Below are 23,911 nucleotides of genomic sequence, written 5' to 3' on the forward strand. Positions count from 1 at the left end.
AATAAGCTTATTATCCTGTAGTCAAACTTTTCAAGGGAATTTGTAGAACATCGAGCCTTATAAGAAAGTACCAGCACTCTTCCTGTAAGAAAGGACTCTTGTATTTCTTGATCACAATATTAAAGCTCATGTCTGCCCTCAGAGCAAAGCCAGGGTACACAAGAGTCATTACATAGAATTCAAATGCATAAATTCTTGTTTCCCTCATTGAATACCGGACAATGTGTATGTAAATATTTATAAGACCTATCTGCACCCGGTTCACTGCACAGCAAGGGGAGGGGACAGAAACAGCCTGATCCATCCTGTGTCCCTGATAGGTGTAATAAGGCTTTCTCTATCCTTGATTTCTAGTGGCTCCTGTTTGAAACTTAGCTAGCTAAATATGTAATCTCACATGCTAGTGAATGCTGTTATCTACACAGAAGCTGGTTAGAGAAGGCAGAATGGTCTGTTTTTTTCTGAAAATTAAAGATCATCATTAGAGTTAGAAGGCTGAGTATTAGAAAGCTTAGTAGAAAGTTGACTAATGGTACCTTCTCCTGATTCTTCTCTAAGTAGACAGAGAACTACTTTACTATGCCAATGTAATGAAAATCCTGTGACCAATCAGTACCAATGTGACTTGAGTTACTGATCCATGAGAAGGAGGTACCTACTCTTTGTGACAAGGCTAAATCCTCAGAACAGGAAGTTTAATAAGTCTGTAGAAGGCAGTTTGAAGGCTCCCTGGAAAATGATTTGCACGATTCTTGCATGGCCAGTCAGAGTTTGGGAAAAGTCTTTTGGCTTCCAGAATATTCCTCTACAATGTGAAAGATCAAGTAACTCAAGATTTTCTTAATAAGAAAATCTAGTTCATATTTACACCATCATGAATACTAACAATGACTGAGTACTTAAATTGTGAATATTTCTTTGTAGGGTGTAATAAGTCACAGAAAAAAAAACAGCCCAATTGTCTTTAGATATTATTATCCTTACCTTTTAAAATGATAAGACATTGTAGGAATCAAAATCACGTTATTACTTTTGTAGTAGAATACAAGGTATATTTAATGTGTCTAGACTTTTTGCCACTAAATTAAACGATTAGTATATTGTAGTATATTGTAGACAGTCTAGTCTAACTACAGAAATGACAGAAAGATATCTACGTTAGTTCAAACTAATTTTATAATTGTTTGAATTTTTTTTTCAATTTTAACTTTTTATAGAATTCCTAGCACATTTTACACCATGTTAACAAAAAGCACAAAATCAGGTATAAAAGTGGATTTGTAAATACATAGTAAGTTTCATTAAAAACTGTTTGAAAATAAAATTATTCCCAAGACATTATTGAAAGTAAAAGACTTTCATTTCAACTACCCAAAACTACTTGGGGGTAAAAAAAAAAAAAAAGACAACAACTTCAGCCTTATAACTACTTCCAGTTATATGTATCCATAATAAATGACCAGCTAATGAATTATAAGACACTGGGCTGATTTGTTTGATATGTTGTTTCTACCTTAAATGCACAGAAAATATCACCAGACATGCAAAGACAGTTGTAAATCACTTTTGAATAACATGGCACACATGAACATATGGTGCAAAATTTTACATTCTTTAAAATTAGTATGTTTCAATGACAAACTGCTTAGTTTAAATGCTGCTGATTATATACTTCCAGTCTGTGTATCAAAAGAATTTATGGTATTACTGGCACAGTGAACTGAGAATTCAATAACTTTAGCAAAAGGAGATGGAGACATTTAATCATCAAGGCTTTAATTATAGTTCATAAATTATTTTTTAAGTAATTGTGGTAAAGTTCAGCATGGTTTACTACAAGGTTCTCCACACAATAAACACCTTTCCTTTTTTTTTCATTATAATCATTCAGTAGTGAGGCTTATTGAATAATTCAACAGTTTTACTGAAACTACATTACAGTATAATGTGTACCATTGACTGATAAAAGGCATCCTGGCTTTACTTCTATATAAAAGTAAACGTGTGTTTTTATCTTTATCCATTTTGTAATGCTCAAGGGAATTTAAAAGAAAGGGAATTTTTTTGTTATCTTCCTGCTTCTTCTCCTTTGTGATTGGGATGATTGTTTAAGTATCATCCTGCTTCCCATGCAGGTTATCATTCATCAGACTGTGTTATTTGCTCTATAAGGACTCCTTAAAGAACTGAAACTTTCAGACTTTTCTGAAACCTTTTCATTGAGGCCAAACACCACTGAATAAAATCAATCTTCAGTCCCAGTTGCTGAGCCAATCTGGTAAGTGTTCAATGCCCTTGGAATAACTACTTGAGTGTTTAAAGACCACCCACCTGGATGCAGAACACAGAAAAAGTGAACAAAAGGCTAATTATGCACTTAAACCACATGTGGTGGCTAATACATTTTCTTAAGGGAACACACAGAGTTGCAATTGAAAATTATTTCTGACTGAGAAGAAAAAAAATTGCCTAATATGCAAATGTAGTGTGCACTAAAAATGTGTTTGATAAAAACAACTGGAAAATGAAAACAGTGCTGTTATTTTGCCCCGCAAGCAAAGGAAAATCAATTTCCTTTTCTGCCAACTGAGAAGAGGCATCAACAAACAACAGTGCTGTTTTTATTGTTTATTTTTAACTACTAGGAAAGAAGAGATGATAATTGAGCTACATTCTTCCTTAAAATATTTTGGATCATGTTTACAAAATGACTGATGGATCCAGATGCCTGCATGCCATAATGTCTTTTAATTGTTCACATTATATAAAATTATATGCTATATACATTTGTAGAAATGCATCCATTTATCTTCTTTTTCAGGTATGAAAGTAAAATAAAGTTGTAATATAGAGCAGGATGTCTCTGTTTTGTATACAATATCTCATGTTGCATACGGACACAGTGAAATGAGATAGCTAGCCTACTCCTTAGTTTTTCTACTACATTTAAATATATGCTACAGTTCCTATATATTCTTTTAATAGCTAAGGTGGCTAGAGAGATTAAAATTAGGTAATTTGCAATTCATTTTTTCCAAAAAATAACTTAGTTGTCTTCAACTCCCCAATCAATCTTGTGTTCAACCCAAATAATCAATCTTTGACTGTAGCTGACCAGCCAAATGAATGAGAATTCCATGCCCTTGAATTAGCTATTTTTCAGAGGAGAAAAATGAGATGAGAGTTGGCAGTCACCAAGACATATGTACAGGACAGTGTAGAGAGATTTCAAATGTCTTAATTATAAGCTTGTGTCCTGCTCATTTGTGTTATATTTGGTGCATTCACAAGGACTTTATTTAACATTGCTTTCTTTATGTGCAGTTGATTGGATTCACTTTAGTTCAGATTCTCAAAGTCGGCTTCTCTTATAGTTTTGCAAGGTGTCAACAGTGAACCTCAAGACTATCTCTACAAAGTTAGCTTACATTAAGCATCCCCTGTCAAGGCAATAATTCCTCTTCTGTATAGTTTCTCATATGATACTTTTCATAAATGATGACAGATTAATCAGAATATACGAATAGCATGAAGCCACACCACTATTCTAAGACATTTTTTTCTTTGAAATCATCCTAGAAATTTTATCTTAATCTGGCTTTTTAGGAAAATGTTATCCATGACTTCTTCAAATATGCAAGTTAAAGATGGGCATTTTCTAATGAATAGAACAAGAAAACCACACTTTCAAAATGTAATATTGTAGAAGATATAGTTTTATTATATTACAAGTATCATTATCTTTTTCAACCAAATTCACTTTTATTTTATTGTTAAAATTTATTTGCTTTTTCTCTTTCATTCAACAGTCACTAATTACGCAAGGGTATCTGTCGAGTGGTAGGAGCCTACAAAATTTCCCCTCTTCCACATCAACATGTCCATTTTCTTCCAGGGAAGAAATCCATCATTGATTCTCGAATGCAGAATGATTCATCTTGAAACCATATACACAAAAACAACCAAAATGGGCTAAGCAGGTTGTCTCTGTGTGTGTGTGTGTATATATATATATATATATATATATATATATATATATATATATATATGTGTGTGTGTGTGTGTGTGTGTGTGTGTGTGTGTGTGTGTGTGTGTTGTGTCTGTGTGTGTGTATATATGTATGTATATGTGTCTGTAAACAAAGTAATTAGAGGAGATTATCAATTGAGAATAGAGGGGGCATGGAGGGTTTTGAGTGCTGGTAGCTGGGAGAGACTGCAGATACAAAGTGAAGTAATCAATTTTAATTAAAACATTGATATTTAATTTAAAAATACCTACTGAGTTTAGGAAATGTTTGCTTTTTTAATGTGTGTGTGTTTGTGTGTGTGTGTGTGTGTGTGTGTGTGTGTGTGTGTGTGTGTGTGTGTGTGTGTGTTTGAATGCAGGTACTTGTGGAGGGTAGAACTGGTCATCAGATTTCCTGGAGTTTATTGAGTCTTGGGGAGTCATGAATCACTGAGTGTGGGTGCTGGGAACTCCAATCCTCTGGATGAACAGCACGTGATCTTAACGGTTGAGACCTCTCTCCAGCCTCCCAATTAAATTCACTTATTATTAATAAACACCTAGACAGGTGAGTGCCCTGGCTCTGCCCGGACCCCATCCCTAGGCAGCAGCCACTCCGGGAAGACCTGCCCAACTTTGCCCCAGGTTCTGGCCACCAGGCAGGTTCCCTTCCAGCCCCACCGGAAAGGATCCCCCTCTCCAAGACCCTCAGCAGACCCTGCAATCTCCACACCTTGCCCCCACACCCATCCACCCGAGACCCCAGCCACTTCTTGAGACTTAGAAGGCGGCCCCCAGCTCCCATCCTGCCCCGGACTTCCCTTCTGGAGCACAGATGAAAGAGAGAGAGAGAGAGAGAGAGAGAGAGAGAGAGAGAGAGAGAGAGAGAGAGAGAGAGAAGAGCTCCCATCCTGCCCTGGACTTCCCTTCTGGACAAGAGCACCCAATCTGCCCCAGACTTCCTATCTGGACAAGAGCTCCCATCCTGCCCCGCTTGTGTAGAGGAAAAGACAAAAAAATGGGAAGAACACTGTAAACAACTAGAGGAAAGGGCAAACAAATTAGAAGAAATCAATAAAGTCCTGGAAGAAAACAATAAAGTACTGAAAGAAAATCAAGAAAAAGCAATGAAACAAATGAAGGAAACAGTCCAAGACCTGAAAAGGGAAATAGAAAAAAATGAAGAAGACACAAACAGAGGGAATGATGGAAATATAAAATCTGAGTAAATGATCAGGAACTTCAGATGCAAGTATAACCAACAGAATGCAAGAGATGGAAGAGAGGATCTCTGGCATTGAAGATACAGTAGAAGAAATAGATTCATCAGTCAAAGAAAACACTAAAGCCAACAAAGTCATGAACCAAAATGTCCAAGAAATTTGGGACACCATGAAAAGAACAAACCTACGAATAATAGGGATAGAAGAAGGAGAATACCAACTCAAGGACACAGAAAATATATTCAACAAGATCATAGAAGAAAACTTTCCCAACTTAAAGAAGGAAATGCCTATGAAGATACAAGAATCCTACAGAACACCAAACAGACTAGACTCCAAAAATAAGTCCCCTCTCCACATAATAATTAAACAACTAAACGTACAGAATAAAGAATATTAAGAGCAGCAAAGGAAAAAAGGCCCAGTGACTTATAAAGGCAAACCCATCAGAATAACACCCGATTTCTCAATGGAGACTTTGAAAGCCAGAAGGACCTGGACAGATGTAATGCAGACACTAAGAGACCATGGATGTCAGCCTAGACTAATATACCCAGCAAAACTTTCAATCATCATAGATGGAGTGAACAAGACATTCCAAGACAAAGCCAGATTTAAACAATACTTATCCACAAACCCAGCCCTACAGAAAGCACTAGAAGGAAAATTCCAACCTAAGGAAGTCAGATACACCCTCGAAAATACAGGCAATAGATAAAGCCACAGCAGTAAACCCCAATGAAGAGAAGTACATACACATCACCACCAAAAAAAATAACAGGAATGAGCAATCGCTGGTCATTAATATCTCTCAATATCAATGGACTTAATTCACCTATAAAAAGACATAGGCTTACAGAATGGATACAAAAGCAGGACCCATCTTTCTGCTGCATACAAGAAACACATCTCAAATTCAAAGATAGACACTACCTAAAAATAAAAGGCTGGGAAAAGACTTTCCAATCAAGCAGTCTTAAGAAACAAGCGGGTGTAGCCATCCTGATATCCAGCAAAATAGACTTCATACTAAAATCAATCAAAAGAGATCAAGAAAGGCATTACATACTCATCACAGGAAAGATCCACCAAGATGAAGTCTCAATTCTGAACATTTATGCCCCAAACACAAGGGCACCTACATATGTAAAAGAAATATTACTAAAGCTTAAATCACATATAAAACCCCACACATTAATAATGGGAGACCTCAACACCCCCCATTTACCACTGGACAGATCTCCCAAATCAAAACTTAACAGAGAAATAAAGGACTTAACTGGTGTCATGACTCAAATGGACTTAATTGATATCTGCAGAACATTCCATCTTAACAAAAAAGAATATACCTTCTTCTCAGCACCCCATGGAACCTTTTCTAAAATCGACCACATACTTGGCCACAAAACAAATCCCAACAGATACAAAACAATTGGAATAACCTCCTGTGTTCTATCAGACCACCATGGTCTAAAGTTGGATTTCAACAACAACAAAAACTACAGAAAATCTACAATCTCATGGAAACTGAATAATACCCAACTGAATCACCAATGGGTGCTTAAGGAAGAAATAAAGAAAGAAATTAATGGCTTCCTAGAGATCAACGAAAATGAAGACACCACATATCCAAACCTATGGGACACTATGAAAGCAGTACTAAGAGGGAAATTCATAACACTAAATGCCCACATAAATAAGTTGGAGAAATCTCATACTAGTGACTTAACAGCACACCTGAAAGCTCTAGAACAAGAAGAAGCAAAGTCTCCCAGGAAAAATAGATGCCAGGAAATTATCAAAGTGAGAGCTGAAATCAATAAAATAGAAACAAAGAGAACAATACAAAAAATTAATGAAACAAAGAGTTGGTTCTTTGAGAAAATCAACAAGATAGACAAGCCCTTATCCAAACTAATCAAAAGACAGAGAGAGAGCATCCAAATCAACAAAATCAGAAATGAAAAGGGGGACATAACAACAGACATTGAGGAAATCCAGAGAATCATCAGGTCATACTTCAAAAACCTCTATTCCACAAAACTGGAAAACCTAAAAGAAATGGATAACTTTCTGGATAGGTATCACATACCTAAGTTGAATCAAGACCAGATAAACTATTTAAATAGTCCAATAACCCCTAATGAAATAGAAACAGTCATTAAAAGTCTCCCAACCAGAAAAAACCCAGGACCAGATGGTTTCCACACAGAATTCTACCAGATCTTCAAAGAAGAGTTAATACCAGTACTCTTTAAATTGTTCCACATAATAGAAACAGAAGGAACATTACCAAACTCCTTCTATGAGGTTACAGTTACCCTGATTCCTAAACCAAACAAGGATACAACAAAGAAAGAGAACTACAGACCGATCTCCCTCATGAACATTGATGCAAAAATACTCAATAAAATACTGGCAAACAGACTCCAAGAACACATCAAAACAATTATCCACCATGATCAAGTAGGCTTCATTCCAGGGATGCAAGGGTGGTTCAACATATGAAAGTCCGTCAATGTAATACACTATATAAACAAACTCAAAGAAAAAAAACCACATGATGATCTCACTAGATGCAGAGAAGGCATTTGACAAAATCCAACACCTCTTCATGATAAAGGTATTGGAGCGATCAGGAATACAGGGAACATACCTAAACATAATAAAGGCAATTTACAGCAAGCCAACAGCCAACATCAAATTAAATGGAGAGAAACTCAAAGTGATTCCACTAAAATCAGGAACGAGGCAAGGCTGTCCACTCGCCCCATACTTATTCAATATAGTACTTGAAGTTCTAGCCAGAGCAATAAGACAACATAAGGAGATTAAGGGGATACAAATTGGAAAGGAAGAAGTCAAGCTTTCCCTATTTGCAGATGACATGATAGTATACTTGAGTGACCCCAAAGATTCCACCAAGGAACTGATACAGCTTATAAACACCTTCAGCAACATAGCAGGATACAAGATCAACTCAAAAAAATCAGTAGCCCTCCGATATACAATGGACAAAGAAGCTGAGAAGAAAATCAGAGATACATCACACTTTACAATAGCCACAAATGACATAAAATACCTTGGGGTAACACTAACCAAGCAAGTGAAGGACCTATATGACAAGAACTTTAAGTCCCTGAAAAAAGAAATTGAAGAAGATGTCAGAAAATGGAAAGATCTCCCATGCTCATGGATAGGCAGGACTAACATAGTAAAAATGGCAATCCTACCAAAAGCAATCTACAGATTCAATGCAATCCTCATCAAAATACCAACACAATTCTTCACAGACCTGGAAAGAATAATACTAAACTTTTCATATGGAAAAACAAAAAACCCAGGATAGCCAAAAGAATCCTGTACAATAACACAACCTCTGGAGGCATCATGACCCCTGACTTCAAGCTCTACTATAGAGCTACAGTAATAAAAATAGCTTGGTACTGGCATGAAAACCGACATGTGGACCAATGGAATCGAACTGAAGACCCTGACATTAATCCGCACACCTATGAACATACAATTTTTGACAAAGAAGCCAAAAGTACACAATGGAAAAAAGAATGCATCTTCAACAAATGGTGCTGGCATAACTGGATATCAACATGTAGAAGGCTGCAAATAGATCCATATCTATCACCGTGCACAAAACTTAAGTCCAAGTGGATCAAGGACCTCAACATAAATCCAGCTACTCTGAACCTGCTAGAAGAGAAAGTAGGAAGTAGTCTTGAACGCTTTGGCATAGGAGATCACTTCCTAAATATAACACCAGTAGCACAGACATTGAGAGAAACAATCAATCAATGGGACCTCTTGAAACTGAGAAGCTTTTGTAGAGCAAAGGATACGGTCAACAAGGCAAAGCGACAGCCTACAGAATGGGAAAAGATCGTCACCAACCCCACATCTGACAGAGGACTGATATCCAGAATATATAAGGAACTCAGGAAATTAGACATTAAAATGCCCAACAGTCCAATTAAGAAATGGGATATAGAACTAAACAGATAATTCTCAACAGAAGAAACTCAAATGGCTGAAAGGCATTTAAGGAATTGCTCAACATCCCTAATCATCAGGGAAATGCAAATCAAAACAACTCTGAGATACCACCTTATGCTTGTCAGAGTGGCTAAGATCAAAAACACTGAAGACACCTTATGCTGGAGAGGATGTGGAGCTAGGGGAACTCTCCTCCACTGCTGGTGGAAATGCAAGCTTCTACAACCACTTTGGAAGTCAATATGGCGCTTTCTTAGAAAATTGGGAATCCATTTCCCCCAAGATCCACCTATACCACTCTTGGGCATATACCCAAGGAATTCTCAACCACACCACAAGAGCACTTGTTCAGCTATGTTCATATCAGCATTGTTTGTAATAGCCAGAACATGGAAACAACCTAGATGCCCTTCAACTGAAGAATGTATAAACAAAATGTGGTACATATACACAATGGAATACTACTCAGCAGAGAAAAACAAGGACATCATGAGGTTTGCAGACAAATAGATGGATCTAGAAAAAATCATCCTGAGTGAGGTAACCCAGACTCAGAAAGACAAACATGGTATGTACTTACTAATAGGAGGATACTAGATGTGGAACAAGGTTGACTAGACTGCTACTCACATTACCAAGGAGGATACCTGGAAAACAGGACCCCAAGAAAGACATGGGGATCGCCCAATGATGGAGAAATGGAAGAGATCTACATGAACAGCCTGGACATGAGTGGGGGTTATGAAGGGTGAGGGTCGAGGGAAAGAGAGCTTGGGGGAACAGGAGATCCCACCTGGATCAACAACAGAGAGGGAGAACAAGGAATAGGAGACCATGGTAAATGAAGACCACATGAGAATAGGAAGAAGCAAAGTGCTAGAGAGGCCCACAAAAATCCACAAAGATACCCACACAACAGACTGCTGCAATGGTCGAGATATAGCCCGAACTGACCTACTCTGGTGATGGGATGGCCAAGCACCCTAATTGTCATGCTACAAACCCCATCCAACTACTGAGGGATCTGGATGCAGAGATCCATAGCTAGGCCCCGGGAGGATCTCTGGGAGTCCAATTAGCGAGAATGAGGAGGGTTTATATGAGCGAGAATTGTTGAGACCAAGGTTGGATAAAGCACAGACAAATAGCCAAACAAATGGAAACACATGAACTATGAACCAATGACTGAGGGGTCACCAACTTCATCAGGCCCTCTGAATGGGTGAGACAGTTGATTGGCTTGATCTGTTTGGGAGGCATCCAGGCAGTGGGACTGGGTCCTGTGCTCATTTCATGAGTTGGCGGTTTGAAACCTGGGCCTTATGCAGGATTGCTTGGCTCGGCCTGGGAGGAGGGGACTGGGCCTGCCTGGACTGAGTCTACCAGGTTGATCTCAATCCTCAGGGGAGGCTTTGCCCTGGAGGAGATGGGAATGGGGGGTGGGCTGGGGGGAAGATGAGGGGGGCCGGAGGGGGGAGAACAAGGGAATCCATGGCTGATATGTAGAACTGAATTGTATTGCAAAATAAAAATTAAAATAAAAAAATAAAATAAACACCTAAAAGCATATATATGTGTGTGTGTGTGTGTGTGTGTGTGTGTGTGTGTGTGTGTGTGTGTGTATGGGCAATATGTTAAAATACAGGAAAAAAGTAAATTTCAAGTCAGTTTAAACATGTATCATTAAGCATGCATTACTTTCACACAATTACATTATTTCTTTTTACAAAATTGTTCTTGTACTTTCTTGATATACCTTGAATGTTTTTATCTGTAACTACACTACTATGCAAAAACACTCCTGTCCTTCTGGATAAATTCTCCCTGCAACTTACTACTCAGGGATCTACTACCCCTATCCTATTTGTTTTCCAAGCTATGGCTATCACTGTTCTATTCCAAAGGGCTACAAGAGAATCTTTTTAATAATCCCAAATATAATTAATGTGCAAAGAAATGTGTTCTTTGTGAGTAACTCACTCCTGTGAATGATTTCACCTCTTCTCTGGCTGAGGAATATTCCACAGTGTATTCATGCTAGATATTCTCAATCTTTTCATTAGTTGACAAACAACCTGCTTCTTAATCTTAGATATTGCAAATACTGCTGGAATATGGAATGGAGATACCTTTTCACAAGAATGCATATATAATGAGAAATGGGACTCCTAGATCATATAGTAGTCTCCAGTGTTTTCTATAATTTGTTTTAATCAATTTGCATTCTCACCCATCTTCTATATAACCATTTTTCTCTATTCCATACCAGCATTTGTTATCTGTATTACCACATAACAAAAGTTACTACTGCATTTACTGGGGAGAGATGACATATAAATGGTTTGATTTGTGAATTGTTCTTACAATAAAGTGTTTGTCCCTTGGATTAACCTGGAAAAACATCAACATTTAATGCCATAGTATGTGTCCAGACATTGAGATGCTTATGTAATTTCACGCTTTTTTTTGGAGATTTCTTGTTTTCATCACTTATAGGCTTTCTTTGGCCATTATTTTAATGTTTATTTTCTATGTTTATTAACCTAATGCAGCTTGTCTAAAAGAAAATATTGCCATTCCATGTTGTATCCTTCTCCTTTAAACTGCTCTAGGTGTTATTTCCCCAAACATTAGGCTGGTAATTTGATCAAATATGTCTCTCAGTCTTTGCATATATTAGTAGTCAGAGTAAAAGTCTGAATATGATGATAAAACTAATTTAAATTAATCCAAAGATTTAGAGTACTGAAAATATATATGCTATCCATCAAATGTCATGGTATACTTAGTGCATGTCACACAATTTTGAATAGTGCACATTTTAGCCTTTTTAATGAAAAATCATCTTCTGGATCCCAGCTTTTTTTTGTTTACTTTAATCATTTCTTCATTGTGAAGAAAAGTCAAGCCCTACTATTGATATTTCCTGGTCTTTCTTTTTTTTTTCTTTTTCTTTTTTTCTTTTATGTCCTGAAGAGATCCTTGGTACCAGCATTTCTAGAGAATTCTATAAACATTATCAAGACAGAATACATAGGCCTTTTCTAACAAACAACCTTTACCACACTATTATTATTAACATTTTGATTTGATATTTTTATTCTCTAGTTCTCATTTGTCATAAGCAAGGAAGAAGCAGGAGTCGCTGAACACATTCCCTACAAAATCACATTTCATATCCAGCTACAGTGATTCATAATAGGTGCTTGACAGTATTAGTGTAGTCACATAAACTTCACATCACAATGACAGTGATGAAAAGATGGAGACTCACTTTTCCCTGCACACTGGGAAGGCTCAATCATCAAAAAAAATTTTTTTCTAATGTACTAACCAAGTGTTGCACCTTGGTTAACCTATGGTACTGTACTGGCATCTCCAAAATGCTGGAGTCTTAACTACACCTGTGCTGAATCTTCCCAATCACCTTGCCTTCACTTCATTCAAGGATTCAGATCCTGACACAGAGTGCCAAACCTCATCTCCTCTCCATGAACCCTTCAATCTTAGGGTTTCTAATGCAACTGGGGCTGCATCTTCAGCAATTGCCTTTTGTGATCTCTCATGATGCCAATCATCAGCTTCTCTCCCTGATCTTTTCATGCTTTCAATACCAGTACTATCAGGGAGTTTCTTAAATATAAACAAATTCAGGGTCAACTTAAGGTACAGCCTTAGATATACTATCTCTAGCTTCTATGTGCTGACCATGAGGAGATCCATTTCAGAAAATTTTGTCTCAATGTTACTGCTTTCTTGTTCACAACCTTTTCTTAAGCTCCAGTAGACTAATATCTGTTGTCCCATAAAACAAATGATTTGTTTTAGTGGTTCTGATATCTTATCAAATCAAAGCCAATTCTTCATCTGCAGATGACCAGAACCATATATTCTTAATTCAAAGTATCACATAAATGGCACTGATAGACTATTTAGTTTACTCTGAAACATCAAAATCCAGGCCTCCATTGTCTCCATTGTTCCCATCATTCTTATCTTCCAACTTTCCATAGATCAGCCCTAATTAGTACTCTATGGCTTTTCTAGTCCCAAGTTCAAATACTACAAAAATCCTCTAAAAATCACAGAAACACTGTATGATCTGTCACCAATTTCTGTTTTAGTTTGGGCTTCCATTTCTGACATAAAGACCATGACCAAAAGCCACTGGAGGAGGACTTTTTTCTGTTTCTTTGTTTCTTTAAACTTTTATGTAACAATCCATCCTCAAAGAAAGTCAAGGAAAAAACATGGTAATGAAAACGCAGATAATAAAAAAGAAGCCATGGAAAAGTGCTGCTTACTGACCTGATCCTCATGGCTTACTCAATCTCCTTTCTCATACTATCTACAATCACTAGTCTAGGGGTGACACCACCCCCAGTGACTTATTCCACACACATCTATCATTACTTAAGAAAATATACTAAAGACTTGTCTAAAGAACAATCTCAGAGACATTTTCTCAATTAAGAGTCTGACTTCTGAGAAGACTTACTTCTGTAAAGTTGACATGAAATTAAACAGTACTGATTTGTTGACATCTTTATAAAATGGGATTCATAGATCTGTCTTGTCTGTCTCACCAAGTGAAAACAAATCAAGCTATCAACAGTGTGTAACTTGTCAGCCCCTAGATCTTAGTTCTCAGGCTTCTGAGCTGAGGCACACATGTCATTTTTTTTTGGTAAATGACCCTGAATAATATACTTTATTACAGAAAAATGAGTAGATTATGATACTTCCTCATCATAAAATGCATTCTCAGGTATCCTATGTGCCTACCATGTAAAACATATGTCCAGGATCTTTCAGAATCATGGAACCCTCACTGTCGACAATGACCTTCATAGCTCCTTCCCTAAGACAGTTGACACAAAGGCCAGGGCCATTTTGCAAGGCCATTTTGATGTGCAAGTGGGACACATATATAGGCCAGCTGGGCACAGCAGTCTGGTGTATGGCTGGAAGATATCAAGATGGAGCTGGTTCCTTGAGTCTAGCCTTTCTTTTCATGGGTGTTTACATAGTCTCAGTAAGTCCACCATGGAACAAAGAAGCTCTCTTCTGTGTGCATTTTCTGAATACCTGTGAGATTGACTTATTCTGTGTATCATTGAATTGTATAATGATGGCTGTTCATCGGCACATAATTGAAACTGGCATATGCTTTTGAAAATTATTAAATAAGTTGGAAATGTATTCAGAAAACAAATTTTAAACCCTGACATTTTAATTTTTAGTATCAATTTTTTAATTGAAAGAATTGTAAAAATATAGCAGTCATCATTCTTCCTATTCTCATTACAATTGTGTTTTCAGTGTTTTTACAGGGCAATTCGATTTATATATTTTCCTACAAGTATGGCTTTTATTCAACTTGGCATTCCCAATATTTAGTATGTTGAAGTACACAAAATAGATCCTTAAAAAATATTTGTTTGGTAAAATAATTTGCAAATAAAATATTGGAGGAGGATTACTAAAGAGGTTCTATACCAATTAAGGAATTTAGGTGTATGAATACCTCATTTTTGTAGATAATAATAAATGACAATAAAAGAATAAACAAGGAAGAAAATAGTAAACCTATGCATAGTTTTTCAGCTGATAATCAGCACTAAATATTTAAAGTCTCTCATGAACAGCGTTCTGGTGAAGACACATGCACACATACATACACACATGCATGTACATGCTCATTGCCCTAATTTGAACAAGTAATACATCAAAGGAGGCAAATGGACTGTAAATTCTTTTTTTAAATTTTTGTTATATAAATATATTAAAGAGAAAGAGAAGGTGTTTATAATTAAATAATACAACATATGTTTCACTGGCCATACTGGATGAAAACACAATTTGAGGGTAAAAATAAAACATGGAGGAGCCTCTCTGATGTGTTGTCTCTCTCTCTCTCTCTCTCTCTCTCTCTCTCTCTCTCTCTCTCTCTCTCTCTCTCTCTCTCTCTCTCTGTGTGTGTGTGTGTGTGTGTGTGTGTGTGTGTGTGTGTGTCTTTGTCTTCTTGTCTGGCTTTTAGAGTTAGATTTCATTTAAACTTTTCCAGGGTCAGAGTTTTCATCATTTAACCAAGACAATTCCTATTGTCTTTCAACAGGTTATCTAAGTATTAAAAACAAAAATTACAAAGTCACAGGATAGGCTACCTTTCTATGTTAGGGTACTTAATGATAGTACGATGATTTCTTACCTAGTCAATGAGAGCTAGCAGTGGATTAAGAGCAAGAAGCAAGAGACTTCTAGTCCATTTTAGCTGGCAAAATGAAAATATTTATTGGTACCCCTGGGATAGGAAGAGAGGATGAAATTGCTTTGAGCCACTGTGGTGGTTGATGGATGGCACAGAAGCTAGAAAACATAACTCTCTTTGTCCACCAGCCCAAAGCTAGCTAAATGCGTTGCATATATCAAAATGGATGAGAGGTTATGATTTCGCCATGTTAAATACAGATAACTTTTAACGAAGTTGGGTACACTAAAGAAAATCATAAGCCCCACTCCTTTGACAAAATGAATGCTTATACCCTTAATTATGAGAGGAAAGTAGCATGATAAATAGAGATCTTTGAGAATTTGAAGCCAAAGCATACACAAACATGAGACTGAAAACAGAAATTTGGAAAATTTCTATCATCATATATAATTGGTATTTTGTATGTAGTATCTTCAATTAATCAGTTGATTTTTTTATATAATCCTCAATCAGTCAGAATCATAAAACAGCCTAAATATCAGAGTCATTCTTTTAAAATAATTCAGCAGCAAGAGAGACATTAAGATATGCTATACAAACATACATAAAGAGGAATAAAACAACAGTTTATAATTATAACAATGCTTTATAATTATTTTACATGGTAAATACTTAAAAAATGTTTTTAGAATTTCCTGGATGAGTGCCCTATGTTACACACACTCACACACAGACACACACAGACACCCATTGTTTTATTATACACACACACACACACACACATATATATGTGTATGTGTGTGTGTGTGTGTGTGTGTGTGTGTGTGTGTGTGCCTGTGTCTATGTCTGTGTCTGTGCTGTGTGTGTGTATTAAGATGACCTAACAATGTATATTAGGGTATAATGGTTCATATTTGGACTGCCAGCTACTGAGGAGGCTGAAGGGAAAGGATTGTTTCTATCAGTGTCCAAGTCAAGGGTGAGGACAATATGGAGAAGCTATGAATAAAAGAAAGGAAAAGAAATAGACAAGAAGGGAGGAAGAGAAATAAAGAAAATGTCTTTTAAATCTGTGTTTTTACATGAAACTATAATATAAATAATGAATTATAATAATAAAACAGACAGTACAGCTCCAAAATAAGATTTATTTCTAACATTGTTTATTTCTGACACTAGATACTGTCAGAAAATAAAAATGATACCTAATATCAAAATTGCCTTTTACCGGGCATTTTAAGTTAAAATTGTCATGTCCACCCTTCAACAAATTAAGCAAGCCAATATTTGCTCATGTAAAATGCACCCTTTTTGCATACAGATTAGTCACATGTTTTGAAATAGTGATTGATATATACTCTTTACTCTGAGGACTTATTTGATTAATATCAAAACCATTAAACTTTGGATCAATTCAACTCACAATAGGAACTTCATATGGATTTCCTTACCTCTCTTTCTGTCTGGAAACATATTTGTAGATAATTAGTCAACTACGTTAGTATTACTCTTCTAGGTCTTAGGTATCTTTTAAATACATCATTCAACGTTTAGTCAAGACCAAAGATAAAAACAACAGAATTATAATACTAAAATATGGAGTGGTAATAGATAATCCCATATGCATTTTTACATTCCCTTTATAAATGTCTGCCTTTTAGGAGTAAGGGTTCCAAGGTCTTTCATTCTCTGCACAATATCTGGGTATTGATTTCTATATTTGTTCCTATCTGCTGTAGGAGGAAGTTTTTCTGATAATGGTTACACTTGGCACTTATCCATGAGTATAGCAGATTAGCATTAGAAATCATTTTATCATTATAATTTTTCTTCTTTTATACCAGTATTACTTGGTTTTACCCTAGGTCCCTGTGCTATCGAGTTTTAGGTTCTTGGTTTCCTTGGAAGTATTATGCATGGGTTGCATCTTGTGGAGTGGGCCTTAAGTCTCCATTAAATCCCTCTCCTCAGAGCTCCGGGAAACACACAGAAGAGGAGACAGAAAGATTGTAAGAGCCAGAGGGGATGGTGGACATCAAGCAAACAAGGCCCTTTGTGTCATCATGAGAAAAGCTCATGTGAAGTCATAGACACGGAAGCAATATGCAACAGGCCTCCATGGGTCTAGTTCAATGTTTCTGTGGGATATCTGAGTGTGTGGATGAGTGGACCTCTGGTTTCTGTGCCTTCTTTCGGCTTTTTTTTTCTTTCTGTTGGTTTGTCTTGTCCAATGTCTATTGATGGTTTTTGTTCTATCTTTTTATATTTTATTTTTTTATTTTATAATTTAATTTAATTTTACATATCAGCCACGGATTCCCTGTCCTCCCTCCTCCCTTCCCCCCCTGCCCCACGTCCACCCCCCATTCCCATCTCCTCCAGGGCAAGGACTCCCCTGGGGATTCAGCTCAGCCTGGTAGATTCAGTAGAGGCAGGTCCAGTCCCCTCCTCCCTTCACCCAGGCTGACCAAAGAGTACCCTGCATAGGCCCCAGGCTCCAAACAGCCAGCTCATGCACTAAGGACAGGTCCCCTGGGACTACTCTGGTGATCAGATGGCCAAACCTCATCCAATGACTGATGGAAGCAGATGCAGAGATCCATGGCCAGGCCCCAGTTGGAGCTCCAGGAATCCAATTGGCAAGAAAGAGGAGGGACTGTATGAGTGAGAATTATTTTGTTATTTTTTAAAGTAAATGAATGAATGAAAATCTAGCCACTAGGGTAAAGGGCAAAGGGCAAAGATTAACAACTGAACTGTCACCTAAACTTGCAGGGAGAGGGAAAATCAGTTTTTTCCAATGGAGTAACATTGGGTTCATCAACTACTCCAGGTCAGGCCTCATGCTCAGGAGCAGTTGATCAACATGTAAACATATAATGGACTCCACAGGCTTTTGTTGTTGTTGTTTGTTTCTTTTATTTTGTTCTTGTTGTTGTTTTTGTGTCTGTTTATGCTTTTATTTGGTTCCACTTTGGAGGTTTTCTTTTCTTTCTTTTTTTTTTTTCAATTATTTTTACTTTTTAACAAAATATAATGAGATGAGATGAAACAAAAATAATTACGTCAAAGTTGGACAATGGCAGTCCAACAGAAGGAAGAGATCCCAGGAGAAGGCTCAGATGAAGAAACCCACTTACTTACTTGTTCACTCAGAATTCCATAAAACTTCTAAACTGAAAGCCATAGTATATACACAGTGGACCTGGTGCAGACCTGTGCAGGCCCTTTGCATGCTGCTTCAGTCTCTGCAAGTTCCTACAACCTTTGCTCAGTTGATTTAGAAGGCCTTGTTCTCCTGGTGTCCTCCATCCTCTCTGGTTCTTCCATTCTTTTCATCATCCCTTCCATGGTGTTCCCTGAGCCTTGAAGGGAGGGATTTGATGGAGACATCCCAGTTAGAACTGTGTGTTTCAAGTTCTCTGTGTGTTGTGTAACATCAGGTTGTGGGTCGCTCTACTTGTTCCCACCTGCAGCAGCAGGAAGGTTCTCTAGTGATGAGTGAATAAGATATTGATCTATGAGTAGATCAGAATATCATTAGAAGTCATTTTATTTTTAAAATAAAAACAGCAAAAACAGCGACAGCAACATAAAGCAATAGTTTGTTTTGTCTTTGCATTAAGTCTACTGTTATTTCTATATCTTTTGATTGTTTGTTTGGGTTTGCCTTATTTTGTTTGTGGTTTAATTAGGATGCCTATGTCAGCCAGGGTAGAAAGTTTATTAACTTGGCCATGGGCAAATTAGCAGTGGCTACATCACTAAAGAAAATGATTTCTACCCCTCAAGCAATCACTAATTGACTATAGATAGCAGTTGCACCTTCTATTCAGTACTTTTCAGTTACTGTGATAAGACACCATGATGAAGCCCATGTATAAGAGAAAGAGTTTATTTGGGCCTTAAAATTGCATGGTGTTAGAGTCCATGGCCACCATGGAGAAAACAGAAGGAGTAATGCAGGCATGGCAATGGACCAGTAGCTGGGAGCTCGTAGCTTGAGACACATTCATGAGACAGATGTAGTTATTTGGAAATGGTTTGGATTTTGAAACTTCAAAGACCACCCCTAGTGACACACCTCCATCAAAGCCACACCTCCTCTGATGCGTTCACACCTACAAATCCTTCCAAGCAGTTCTGCCTCCTGTGAACAGAGCATCTGAATATATGAACCCATAGATCTCTCTTGCTCAGACTTCCGCATGTGTCATGAGTCATCGTGCATTCATTGGAATGTTGACCATTTGCCATCTTAAGCGGGTTGCATAAGCGATCGTAGCTCCTGTGAGTTTATGACTGACTACACCAGCGAAGCCCTTCTCAGAAGACAGTACTTCCCAGTGCTTCTCTCTATCCTCCCTCTTCCGCGATGTTCAGTTGACCTCTCAGAGAACATAATTAAGACCTTACTACACAAACACAGAAGCATGGTACAGTCACACAGTATAGCATAAGCAATAATTGATTTTAATTTTCTCATTACCAGGCAATATAGACAAGTTTAGCTGAAATCGCCCAGAAGTATAATGAAGCATTGAAACGTGTCTTGCAAAAATAAATAAATAAATGGTATACAAATGAAAGTGGTATTTCAGGAAGTGTTGCAATGTTAAATATTCAAAAATAATAATGAAAATAGTAATTTTGTGAAACGTGCAATATTTACTCATTGACTTCTTAAAAATGCATGCTCTTAGAAAAATAGTGGAATGTCACTCTTTCGTGTCTCAATAGGTTCACAAGACAAGACATATGGAAGCTTTCCTTAGATGTGCTATGATTAAAGAATAACTGTTGTTTTTCATTAAATTCAGTAGCTTCTCCTTAAGCAACTGCTGTCCTCCTTGGCAAATGCACCTCCACAACTACTAGGAGAGGTTTGGTTATACTGCCTGTAGCCAGGCGGGGATTCTGATCCCTGAGACACTAGCTCTATCATGACTACTAAAGGGAACTTTACCTAGAAATCCATCCTTCTATAGAACTCAGGTGTCAAAGGTTGAGGTGAAATTCTACTCACCCAGAGAGGCTGAATAGCACGTAGTGAACTTCTGCTCCTAACTTGCATCTTTCAAAAAAAAAAAAATCCTTCTGCTCTGCCCCCCACTTAAGATCCCTAGCTACACATGCTTCCTCCCTATCACTTCCTGTCAGCTAGTTGCTGATTCAGCTTCCTGACCACAGGTGAATTTTATTTAATTAAGAAAATGTAACACATCTTAAATTAATATTCTACTACAAATAGGTTCCTAGGTCTGATTAATTCACTCAGGATTATTGTTTCTAGCTACAACCATTTACCTGTGAATTTTATAACTTTGTTCTTATCAGGTAATTGATATCCAAATCTACAAATATAAGATATTCTCTCTTCATTGATCTTTTAAATCTAGTTTGTTTCTGTTTCCTGGCTGTTGTGAACACAGCTGTGATGGACATGGATGAGTAACTATCTCTTTAGTAGGATATGGAGTTGTTTGGGAACATATCTAACAGTGATATAGATGGATCATGTAATAGATTTGTGATCAGCTCCGTAAAGAACATCTATACCAGTGGTTCTTAAAGTATGGGTCAAAACCCCTTTGGGGGTCGAATGACCCTTCATAGGGGTTTTCATATCAGATGTTCTGCATTTATACAATTTATAACAGTAGCAAAAAATTATAGTTATGAAATAGTGACAAAATAATATTATGGTTCTGGGTCACTACAACATGAAGTCTGTATTAAAGGGTTGCAGCGTTAGGAAAGTTGAGAACCACTGTCCTACACTGATTTCCACAGTGGTTGAACCAGTGTGGATTTAACCAGCAATGAATGTGTTTCTCTTTTCACATATCCATGGCAGCATATATCTCATAGATAAACTCTTACTCATACAGCATTTCCTAGACTCAATGTAGAGTGGGGAATATGGTGGTGCAAGTCAGGACTATAGAAGGTCAGAACTGAGGAACATGAATTTGAGGCCATCCTGGTTTACACAGGTTTAGAAAAAAAATAAGAAACAAATCCTGTTGCATGCTATAACATACATTTTAGAGAATTTATGACAGGTAAAATAAAACAACAAGACAATAAAGACAAAAAATAAATGAATAAGAATCAAGTTTCCTGGTGGCTGGAATTCCATAAGGTTTCAGGAAAATCAGTAGGTATTGAAATGTGAGCCACATCTAGGTGAAATAAAGATATAATTTGTATCTGTCAAAATTATGGAATTCTTTCCAAATAAACACATGTAAGGATTATATTTCCGAACAAAGATGATCATTTCCTTTAGAAGTAGTGGAATAGAAACGAATACAAATTTATATTTCAAAATTCTATGCCTTCTCTGCCATCTCTGTGATGGGGTTTAAAAGAGAAATTTAATTCACCAAAATATGAAGAGAAGGAAGAATATACAGGGTTTGAGAGTTGGAGGATGTTTGATACCCTTAGGTTCTCTCTCCTGGCTGTTCTTAGACAACCATCTCTTTTAATGTCTAAAAGAATGCTCCAAGATGATATCACATGGGAGAGGGGGAGAGAGAGAGAGAGAGAGAGAGAGGAAAGAAAGAGATGACTCAACCATTATGAACAATCACATTCTGTCTAATTATCTAGGCTTGGTTCCCAGAACTCACATCAGCTTACAAACATCTGTACCTCCAGTACCAAGCCATCCAAAACCTCTTTTTGCCCTTATTGTTTCTCTTCATGCATTTGGTACATGGAAACTCCCCTGGGCACACACAGATACACACACATTAAAAAAATTGAAAACATCCATTTTGACCATTTAGCTAACCCACAGCTAGGCAGCTGTATCCTCTTCCCACACTCTCTGCCAAGGTTGAGAAGGGTAAAGCAAACCCTACATGTCTCATTTTCTACAGTAAGTTTGGCCTACATAAGGACCTAAATCAAAGAAATTATTTAGCACAAAGAAGCAAAAATAAAACCATTAAATACTAAGCATACTACGAACAAAATCATACTGCCTTAACTAGCACTGTACGTGAAAATTACATGTCTACCACTATGCTCGGTGTTGTTAGGAAATGACAGATGGCTAAAGAGAGCTTAGTAACTCTGAGCTTAAAATGTGGTAATCACTTTGCAACCGGCAATAGGCATTGAGGAATGTATCATTGAGAACTCAGAGTTACTGTCAGGAAATCTTCATAGACATCTCATGATCCTTGATAAAGCTGTGGGTAACCGCATTGATATGAGATGCACTTAGCAGGAAATTGGAGGGAATGAATATTCTCTTATACAAAATTTGAAACTTCATGTTAAATTGGAAAGGAATACAATGTTGTTCTCTGTTCTCTAATTAAAACATCAATCCAGAATTCAGCGGAGATTAAAAATAAAAGATACGTTACAAATGTTGAAATGTAGTAAGAGCTTGATCACTTAGAAGATCCTAAGTTCCTTGACATAGAAAGAGATCCTGAAATGGAGTGCCTGTGTTCAAAATAGTACACAGGTTCATGAAAACGTAATATTGTGTGTGCAATTGTCTCATGTTAATTCCAAATAAATGTTTCATATTAGAAATAGTTTTTCAACCCCCTCACCAAAATAAAATAAATAAATAGATGAATGAATGAATAAATAAATAAATAAATAAATAAATAAATAAATAAATAAATGCTTCACTGAAACAATAAAAATTTTCTCCAGAAGTTTGGATCAAACTAGAAGGTCAGGGAGTGGTGGTTAAAACTGATTAAAGTTTTACATTATCATTGTTCAGTATTCTCTTTAATTGGATAAAAGGCCAGAATCCTGTTATTCTAACAGGCACAAATCTTATTAAGCAGGTATAAATTCTGAGATGTTTAGGATCATCTTTACTGAGCAAAATCCTGAAAGTAAAGTAGGCACTGTATCAGAGCTTGGTGAGGAAGGCTTTGGTGTGCTGATCTGAACACCACTGTAGTTCATATAACAACATATTACACTAGTCATATTAATATAGCAGTCCTAAAAAGTAGAAAAAAAATGTGACCTTCAGAAACCCCAAATTTTATGAGCACGAGTCTCAGCAGCAAACTGATTAGACACACAGATATGTTAAGTTAGAAAATAGAATGCCTTGATTTAGAAGAAAAATCAGATTCCCGGCATATGGCACAGCGCAACACCACAGAGTATACTTAGCTGGTCTGAATATCAAATCCCAAAACCCATCTGGGGGTTTCAGAGGTAGCTCAGCAGTTGAGAGCATTTTCTATTCTTACAAAGATTCCAGGTATGGTATCCAGCACTTGTACCCAAAGAACCATTTGAAACTCTAGTTACAGGGGTACTAACACACTCTTCTGGCCTCTGCAGACATCAGTCACATATATGGTATATACACACACACACACACACACACACACACACACACACACACACACACACACACATATATATATATATATATATATACATGAAGGCAAACAGTCAT

This window comes from Peromyscus californicus, unplaced genomic scaffold, assembly GCF_007827085.1.
Source record: "Peromyscus californicus insignis strain IS unplaced genomic scaffold, ASM782708v3 Scaffold_18__1_contigs__length_77618521, whole genome shotgun sequence".
NCBI classification, from domain to species: Eukaryota; Metazoa; Chordata; class Mammalia; order Rodentia; family Cricetidae; genus Peromyscus; species Peromyscus californicus.